We start from the raw sequence: 9,277 nt of genomic DNA, 5'->3' as shown, positions 1-9,277 counted from the left end.
TTTACTGAACATTGTTCTGTGTGGTGCTGGGAACAGAGGCAGGAACAAGATACGCATGGTTCTCCAGCTCGCATTCTAAAATAAATAATAGCTAATTAACCAAGCAATTAAACCGACAAGTGGGAGGCACTAGGAAACGGAATGGGGAGAGAGGCACAGCCTACTTTAAGGATTCAAAGAATTTCCCGAGGAAGTGAGGTTCAACAGACACCCGAAGGATGTGCAGGAATTAGGTAAAGAGTTGGGAGCCAGGGGAAGGGTCTGGACATTAGGAAGCAGTTATGCAAATGGCAGAACCAGAGAGTGGGTGCCATGCTGGAAGGTTAGCAAGAGGTTTAGAACAGATGGAGGATGGTGGGCTTGGCATGAACTGAACTGGGGAGGTTGCAACAGGTGAGATTGTAGGTCTTATAAGCCATGCTAGTGTAGACGTGCCCCTAGGGCAGTGGGAGGCACATGATCAGATCTGCCTTTCAGAGAGAAGATTCTCACTGCTGGGTAGAGAATGGAAAAGGGCGGGGCTAAGTGGGGTGGCAGACCGGACACCAGCTCAGAGGCTGCAGGAACCCACATGAGAGCTGACGAGGTTCTGCACTGGTGCACTGAGAGCCGTGAGGAATGGGCGTCTCATCTCAGGGGGGAAGACTTCCTGAAAGAGGCATCATCTGAGATGAAGAAAGCAGAGTCAGCCAAGCAACTGAGTGCAGGGAGACGTCCCAGCCAGAGAGAACACAACACAGCTCCAAAAGCAGATATGTCTATTTGGCTAAAAATAGGGCGTGATGATGAAGCGGGAGGTAATTAAACTGGAGGGCCATTCTGGGGCCAGATGGGGGTCTTATAAGCTTGGAGCCCCCCGAATGGCTGGATGCAGAGGGATGACTCCATTGGATTGCGGTTTTGGAAACGTCGCTGGCTGTGCAGTGCAGAGGGGATGTTAGAGGGGAGTGAGGCTGTGGCTGTAATTCAGGTAAGAGATGGTGGTCACCTGAATGAATTTGGGGAATGAGCATGGAGAGACATGTTCAGAATCAGAAGCTAACTTGGAAGTCAGTTTCATGGAATCTGGTCCCTGGATAGGCGTGGCGTGAGAGTTGGGGTTGGGGGAAGCAGGGAGAGAAGGAGACGAGGCCAACTCCAGATTTCTGCTCTGGGGTCCGGGAGGCTTGGTAATTCTGCTCACTGAGAAAAGGAAGCGGGGGGGCTCAGAGGCAGACTTGAGAGGCAGCGGGCACCGATGAGTTTGACAGCCTGTGTTCTGGTGGTGATTGAAATATAATGTACATATAATATAGTGGGCTTTCCTGCTAACAAAAGCGTTCCTAATTTACACAATGAAACTAAATGCTCAGCATTTCAAGGCACTCCACACAAAGCGCCGTGACTTCCAGGGGTTTTGCTACCCAAACGGATTTGAAATCCAGCAGTTTATGCCATTCCATTTCAAACTGATACACTGTCCAAACCAGGGAGGAGGGCACCCCGGCCGCCACAGGTCAGAGAGGAGCCCTGGAGAAGGGTCTGCCCCACCTCTACGCCCTCATCCCTCTGACACACCTGCTCCACCAGCTCTCAGCAGGGGAAGTTGGAAGATGTCCGAGCCAGCAGCACCATTCTGGAGACCCTTTGGGGAAGCAAAATGCCCAGTTCCACTCCACACGGGGTGACTACCACCCCTGAAGCAAGTCTTCCAGTTCCAAAGTAGTGAAGCACTGTGTCATATGGAGCTGCCCTCTGCAAAGCCCACTGGTGCCTCATCCATTCGAAGCCCACAGCGGGAGACCTGCATGCAGGCATCGATTGGGCCACAGGGGCTGCTCCCACCATCCATTTACTCAGTCAGCATCTATGGAGCTCGCCGGGCATGCAGCATCATGCCAAACACTGCCAGGGACCTGGAGACATGCTCCTTTCCCCTGGGAATCCTGACTGCTCCTCTCTCCCTCTCCTCCCATTCCTTAGTCCCTCTCTGGGTAAGGCCAGTGGCATCTGATGGGGACTCTCAGTCCCGTCTCCCCCACCCCACTCATTCTTCATGCCGAACCACACTTCTGATTCTGCAGCACGATCCTACGGTGGTAACTTCATCTACTTGTAAAGGATTTGATAGGTTGCCAATTTTTTTTCTTTTTTTAATATACTGTCTCATTTATCCTCAAAACAACCTCTAAGGCTTGTCATTCTTATTCCCACTTTACAAATCAGAAAAGTGTCTGGAAAGCCTCCTCTCCCTCGCTTCTTCTGGCCAGTCCCTACAAATCCCTCAAAGCGAGACTTGCTCAGAGTCTTCCTGCCCTGGAATCCATCCCAAGTCCCCTCAGCTGGACCATCTGCCTCCTTCCTTGGGAGGCACTGCTTCAGGGCGTTGTTCTGGAGCATTCCCCATTTGTGTTAAATGGGGTGTGAGCATCTTGAGGGTTACACCGTGCCTGGCTCACACTTCATCTTCTTTGTGAAATAAACAAAAGAGCATACTGTCTTGTTCTTCTCCTCCGACTCCTAACGCTGTGATTTGCAGGCAGGAAGTGTTTAAAAGCTGTTTGTGGAACTGCATCAGAGGCTCTGTGAGTCCAACTGGGAAGAAAAACACTCCGCACTTGAAATGTAACTATTAACGTAGACCATTAGGTTAATATGTGACAAAGGAGAGGTGCAGCCCAGGAATATCGTGGGTGCTGCTGGGTCCTCAGAAAGCAGACTGTGAGGAGGATGTCAGCACACAGATGTGTTGGGGGTACTCTTGGGATCAAGACTTGCAGGGAAGTGAAGGAGGCAGGATGGGGCAGCGGAGAAACCGGGCTGCTTCACAGTCAAGCAAAAGCCTCGGTGACCCCCTCAGTAAGCCTTGCGCAGCTGCCTGAATTAGGGCAACAGGGTCAAGCCTTTCCTCCCCTTCATAACGCCATAGGTTGTGTCCTGTCCCAGGGAAAAGATGTGACCTTGAAAGAGGCATCTCTCCTCAGCAGGGGGCAATCGCCCAGAAGCTGGACCGGCTGGAATGGTCAGTTGCCAGCACTCCCTGTGGTTGGGGAAGGAGCCCTTTAGACCCACAGGGTGTCCGGGTGGCACCCCACAGTGCCCAGTAAAGTGATGTTCAGACACCAGACAGCACATGTGCACGGGCACGGCTGGAGTGTTCATGGAGCGCTTCCTGGAGCAGGAAGAACAGCTGAAACTTGCATTATGGGTACAATTTCAATGGCAAATGTGAGCATTGCCCCTCAGGGAGGGGTCGGCGCTGAGCACTCATTCCTCTCCGGTGGCGGTTACCCTGGTGAGCAAGTCTCACCAGAGGCTGGAAACACCTCAGGCATTGCATTTTCTAATGGAGCATTTTTTCTCAATTGTTCTTGTTGCTTTTTGTTGATACAAATGTAATATAATTTCATTGTTGAAAAAATGGAGAAACATAGAACATGCCTAAATGCCTATAAGACCCTACTAACCAGCACCCAGAGTGAGCCCAGTCCTTCCTGCGTCCTCAGCATCCTTCCTAAGTGGGGCTGACGTCACCCACCAGCAGGGGCTGCCTGGCTAGCTCTCACACAACATCAAGAGGAGTGGGGATTCGGCTGTCAGCAAATCCTCCCTTCTCCCCGGATGGAGTACTCTGGCACGAGAGGTACCAGTGTCACATAGGGGCTGAAGACCAAAACACCTGGGCTAAATCCCACCTCTCGCCTTCCTAGGCCAGGGGTCTTGGCCAGATTATTTGGCTTTCTTGAGCCTCAGTTTTCCCATCTGCAAAATAGGGAGAGCAATTATTGTTGTGAGGATTTAGGTAAGAAGATGCATGTGTGGCCGGCACAGGTAAACCCTCAGGAAAAGCCAAATCTTTAAAAAAAAAAAAAAAAAAGTAACATCATTCAAAGAAACAAGCAATCAGACAAGCCTCAGGCTCCGAGAGATGAAGTGACAGGCCCTGTTCAAATGCAGCCAGTCCATCAGGGTCAGAGGTCCAGCTGGACTCCTCCTATGGCTTGTCCTTGGAAAGTGAGGGTCTAGATGAGAGTAGGATTCCAAGATGCAGCAATCGACTCCTTGAGAAGGAGTGAAGGAAAGAAAAGGCAGTGTATTCCTGGGTCGTGGTTGCTGGATAAATCTGAGTGACCCTCAGGATGAGGTGGCAAGTGGCCTGGAAGAACATGCTCTCCCAGCCCACCTGCTACAGCCAGAGACTATATACCAATCGCCATGTTTCCTAGGCTCTAAGACAGAATTAAATGTAAGGTGTACCGATGTCTCAGGTACCACTAGGAAAGAAACAAGATGCCATCAAACCCCAATACAAAAGCTTTAGGCTTTAAGATGGGGTCAATTGTAAAATGCATTCTGGTTTCAGAGCCATTAAAATGTTGGAGAGGATGTGCATCTGAGAATGAATGAAATATAGTGACCTTCTGGCATTTCTCTGCTGGCATTTTCTCAGGAGGCCTGAGAACACTGCTGGTCCCCAGGCTCCCCTTGCTCCAGCTCCAGCCCCATCTCTTCCTCTGTTCCTTCTGCCCAGGGCTCCAAGGGGCATCATGGGAGAAGCTAGCACAAAGGAGAGGCCTGGCTGCAGTCTTCCTCACTCCAGGGACACCCAGAGGACCCGTCAGATCTCTGCCCTTGCCTGCACCTCAAGTTTCTCCATCCATGTCAGAGCCTGTGCCTGTTGGGGGAGGGGAGAGCTCCAGGTGAGTCTGGTCTGGTCCTGGGTCTGGAGAAGGCAGGTGAGAGCAGCGCCCACTCTGGGGCTCGTGTAGGTGGGAAGCGCCAAGATCACACAACACCTGACACCCTGGATTTGCCAGGATGATCCAAATGTCCTGCTCTTCTTAAAAAAAGAGATTGGCTAAAGGTATAACCCAAGGCAAATTATTCTTACATTTATAAGACTTCAGATAAGTAAGACTGCATATTATTAAAATTTTTTCTTTTGTTAGAACAAGCATTTTGATTTGGGGGTCATGAAAATATGATCAATTTGCTCACCAGCCTCCACATGCCACCTCCATCTTCCTCCCGGGTATCCCCTGCCTTGTGAGCAAAAGCTCCAAATACATGCACGGTCACTGCCATTTCTTAGTTCCTAGGGGCTGAGCTCCTTGGTCCTGTCTCCTGGGAGGCGATGGATGGTCTGAGCCTCCTGCTATGGATTTTGTACGAAGTCCTAGCCCTAAATGTGACGCTGTTAGGAAACAGGGCCTTTGGTCTAGAGAAGGTCATGACGGTAGAGTCTTCCCGATTGAATGACTGCCCTTATAAGGAGAGGCACCAGAGGGCTTGATCTCTCTCTCCCTGCCAGGTGAGCATGCGCGGAGGAGGCCGCCATCTGCAAGCCAGGAAGGGAGCTCTCACCAGAACCTGGCTAGCCCAGCACCCTGATCTCAGACATTCAGCTTCAGAACTGTGAGAAAATACATTTCTGTTGTTTAAGCCACCCAGGGTATTTTATTAAGGCAGCCCAAGCTAACAGAGAGAACTGCAGGCACCAGGCCTCACTCACGGATGGCTGCCTCTCCTGCAAAGCACCATCCTCACCTTCCCAGGGCAGCAAGATGGAGCATGCGCTGCTCCCACCCCAGCCTCGCCAGCGGTGAGGGTCCAGGTGTGCTCTGGGGCCACTTGGGCTCTTGGTACCCTGGAGGGAGCCAGGAGCAGGGGAAACTCCCATTTGTATGGGTGGCCTGCAAGCCTCAAGCCGTCGAAGTGCCAGAGATCGCCTGGTCCTCGTGTGTTTCCGGTACTCATTGCCCCTTCCAGGGTCACCAGTTCCCCATCAAGTTCTCCCTAACGGCCTGCCTAATGCCAGGCTGCTGGGACATCAGCTCTCTTCAGAGCCTATGCAGCAGAGCTTCCCCATGAAATGTCTGGGATGGATCAAGCCGGGAGCCAGATGTGTCCAGCCCCCAGCACCTCGGCCATTTACCCTAGCTGCTTTACAAATGCTACCATTTTCTGTGTGTGCCCCAATTTGAAAATGAGCTAGGTTGCAAGCTGAACAGTGCTGTGTGAGCACAGACAGACACCTGCGGCTGAGCTGCCCCCGCCCCGCTCCCAGGCTGTCCCGGCCAGCAGACCACTCTGTGAAGGAAAAGCCAGGCTTGTCTAACAGGATAACTCACAAGTCTAGGAATGTGAAGGAGAGGCTGGGCTGGGCTAACAATATAACTCACAAATCTAGGTATCGGAATACTGATCTGAGCTCTGCTGGACTAACTTGTAAATCTAAGTTAATTAGTGTTGGTTTGCTGTTCATTTTTTTTCTTTTGCTAGCCAGCTGGATTTTCAAAGATACATATCTGGCTTTGGAAGGTTGGTTTGCTGCCTCCCTGCCTCCACTTTTGTGATAAAGATGCTGCTAAAGCTTTTCCATGCCTATTGGCCGAATACCGCAAGCTTGTACTTTACCCTATAAAACCTCATGCGCACATCTTGGAGGTGCTCAGAGCTTCTGCGGAGCTCTGAGCCCACCGGCGTAATACATCTGAGTACTCCAACCCTCCAAGTGGTGCCTGTTTCTTGGCTGGCTGTCGTTTCCGTAACAACCCTGCTCAGACCATCCCGCTGCACAGGGGGTTGGGGGTTAGAGCTGGGAGGAGGGCTGCTCTCCCAGTCCCTCCCCAGGCTGTAAACAGAAACAGCTTATCAAAAGTATGTTGGAAGAAGAAACACTCCTCTAAAGCTACACAGTTAGGGGTTGACACCCCAAATTGATGTTTTCCTTTAGGAAGAACTCAGAGGCTGTGGTCACCCCTGGTCCCTAGCCTGGTGGGCTGGGGCCCAAAGGGTCAATCTGTTGGGGCGCCTGGAACCCTGGAGAAGAGCTGGCCGGGCGGGAAGGAGGGAGGAGAGGTTGCCATTCTCTGATTTTGATTCCCTCTACCAGCGAAACTCTGGGGCGCAGGCCCGGAGGTGGGGGGGTGAGGAACGCTTGGCGCAGCATAAACTCAAGCAAACTGTTTCCCTGGTGCTGCCTCCCCTGAGAATCTGGCATTTGAAGGAATCAAATTGTCTAATTAAAATTTAACAATCCCTTATCGGGCTCGATGGCGGGTGAGACACTGCTGTCTTAAACACATCATTTTCCCCTCTTTTCTGAGACTTGAAGCATTTCAATGAAAAAGAAGGGAGGAGGGAGGAACTTCGCATTTGCATCTCAAAAGCAGCTCTCTGGGAGGGCTGGAGTTGGGTGGGAATCAGAGGGAGTGGCACGGGCCCTCCCCAGGACCCTCCTGACCCAGGTCACACTCAGCACCTCAGATGAAGGTCCGGACTGTGGCTTGGGGGTGGGCCCTTCAACAGCTCCTCTGGCAGCTCTGGGAAGGAAGGGTGGGAGGGGAGAAGGTGGGGAGAAGGCCCCTCTTCTTTCCTTCTAGAAGAAGAAAAGAAAAAGGAGAAGAGTCACCGAATGAGGCCTCATTTACTGAACTCAGGAGGGCAGCCTCCGCAGGGGCGCCCAGAGCCCTAGCCTGGCAGCCTAGAGCCTTCCCGCCCAGACCTCAGGAAGGCTGGTGTGGAGGGTGGATGGGAACAGTCACCTCCCACTTGGAGAGGCCAAGGAGTGGAAAGGCTGCCAGGCCTGGGGGTCTGGGGAGGAGGTGGGGGAGAGGAAAGCTGGGAAGGAGAACAGGGGAGACTGGGTTGTGAGGGAGGGGTGATGGATGCTGTCACTTCCAGGGCTCCCCCTCTTCTCCCCACGTACATCTTTCCCGGCCCCCCAGGCCCAGACGCACAGGGGAGCTGGGTGGTGAGGCTGTGGGTCCGGCTCAGGCAGCAGCAGTTGGAAGAAATCCCGTTTACTTTTTCCCAGTTGTGGAGGAGGGGCTCTCTCCCCTCTGGGGCTCTGGCAAGGTCCAGCTCCCACAAATTCCTCATCTCCACGAGTTCAGGAGTGGGAGTCTCCTGATGGCTGCATGCCCCTCCTCCCAGGGCCTCAGGGCTGCTGCAGGGGGACGGGACGGGTCTGGATGGCTCTGGGAGAGCTGGGCTAGTGGGGAAACCTGCCTGCAGTGGCCTAGGGGGAAGGGAGGCCGCACACTGACACCACCCCCTGGTGCCCCTCCAGGCCTGGCAAGCCTCCCTGGTCCAACCTGGAGTTCCACAGGAGCAGTGAGGGAGCAAAGTGTGGGCTTCCAAGCAGCTCGGCAGCAGGACTCAGGCAGGTTCTCCGTGGGGAGAGCCGCGCAGGTTTCCTTAGACGGTGTGGGACAGCTTGGGTGAATTGTTCCCGTTCTCTCCCAAGTCTGGCTGTGTCCGGGCCCACCCAGCCGGAGCCAGGGCCTTCAGTGGTCCAAGCTGAGGCTGGTTAGCTGGTCTGCAGCTCAGAGCCTGTCCCACTGCTCCCTGGAGTTAAAGCTGGCCAGGCATTGCCTCCCGCCTCGCAGCAAACAGAAGCTTCCCTGGGATGCTCACTCAGCTTCCTGTCACCAGAGTCACAAACTGACCAGCAGAGACACCACCTGCTCCCTCCCCTGGGGTTCCAGGGCCCCAGCGCCCACCCAGGCCCAGCCCTTCCCCCGGGGGCTCAGGACCCTGTCCTGGCTGACCTCCTCCTTCTCACACTGCAGGACGGCCCTGCTCCACGGGCGCCTTCCTGATGCTCTGGCTCAGAGCTGTCCTCTTGCTGAAAGCTCTCCCAGCACATGGGCTCCTTGGTGGCACTCATCGCCGGTGTAATTAAGTTGGTATTTGTCTCATTATTTGTTTAGTGTCTGCTCCTCTTGCCAAACTGTGAGCTACAGCAGTGCACGGATCACACCTGTCTTGTCTCGTCATGGTCTTCTCACCTCCCAGCAGGGCGCCTGGCAACGGTGGGTGCTTAATAAAGACCTGAGAGGCGTCCGTGGGAGCTAGTGTCTCATGCAAGTGAGAAGGAGTCAGTTCCCTGGGTCTTTTTCTACCCTGGTTGTTGTTTCTCCCCTGGATCCTTGTCGAGGGGTACCAGTAGCCTCCTCTGAGATCTCTCCCTGTCCCTCTGGGTCCCAGTCACGAGGTAGCTGGGCTTGGATGCCCAGCTGGTGGGGGCCCATCCCTGGGCACACAAGGTTAAAAGGCGTTGAAAGAAAAAGAGAATGCCCCGTGTGAGGGAAGTGGATGGGGAGATAACCTGAATTCTGTAGAAAAGGGAAGCACAGGGTTGATGGGGATGGCTTCTGGGCTACAGGAAAGCCTGGGGCCCCAGGGTTTCACAGCTTCTCCACTAGCACCCCTGAGGGCGTGAAGTCACAGCCAGCCATGGCGGTGGCCCGGAGCCAGCTCCTCACTCAGCGGGACCAGCGGCTCGAAGGCC

This window comes from Camelus ferus, chromosome 33 (assembly GCF_009834535.1).
Source record: "Camelus ferus isolate YT-003-E chromosome 33, BCGSAC_Cfer_1.0, whole genome shotgun sequence".
Taxonomy (NCBI): Eukaryota; Metazoa; Chordata; class Mammalia; order Artiodactyla; family Camelidae; genus Camelus; species Camelus ferus.
The sequence above is the reverse complement of the archived record's forward strand: the minus strand, read 5'-3'. Positions refer to the sequence as shown.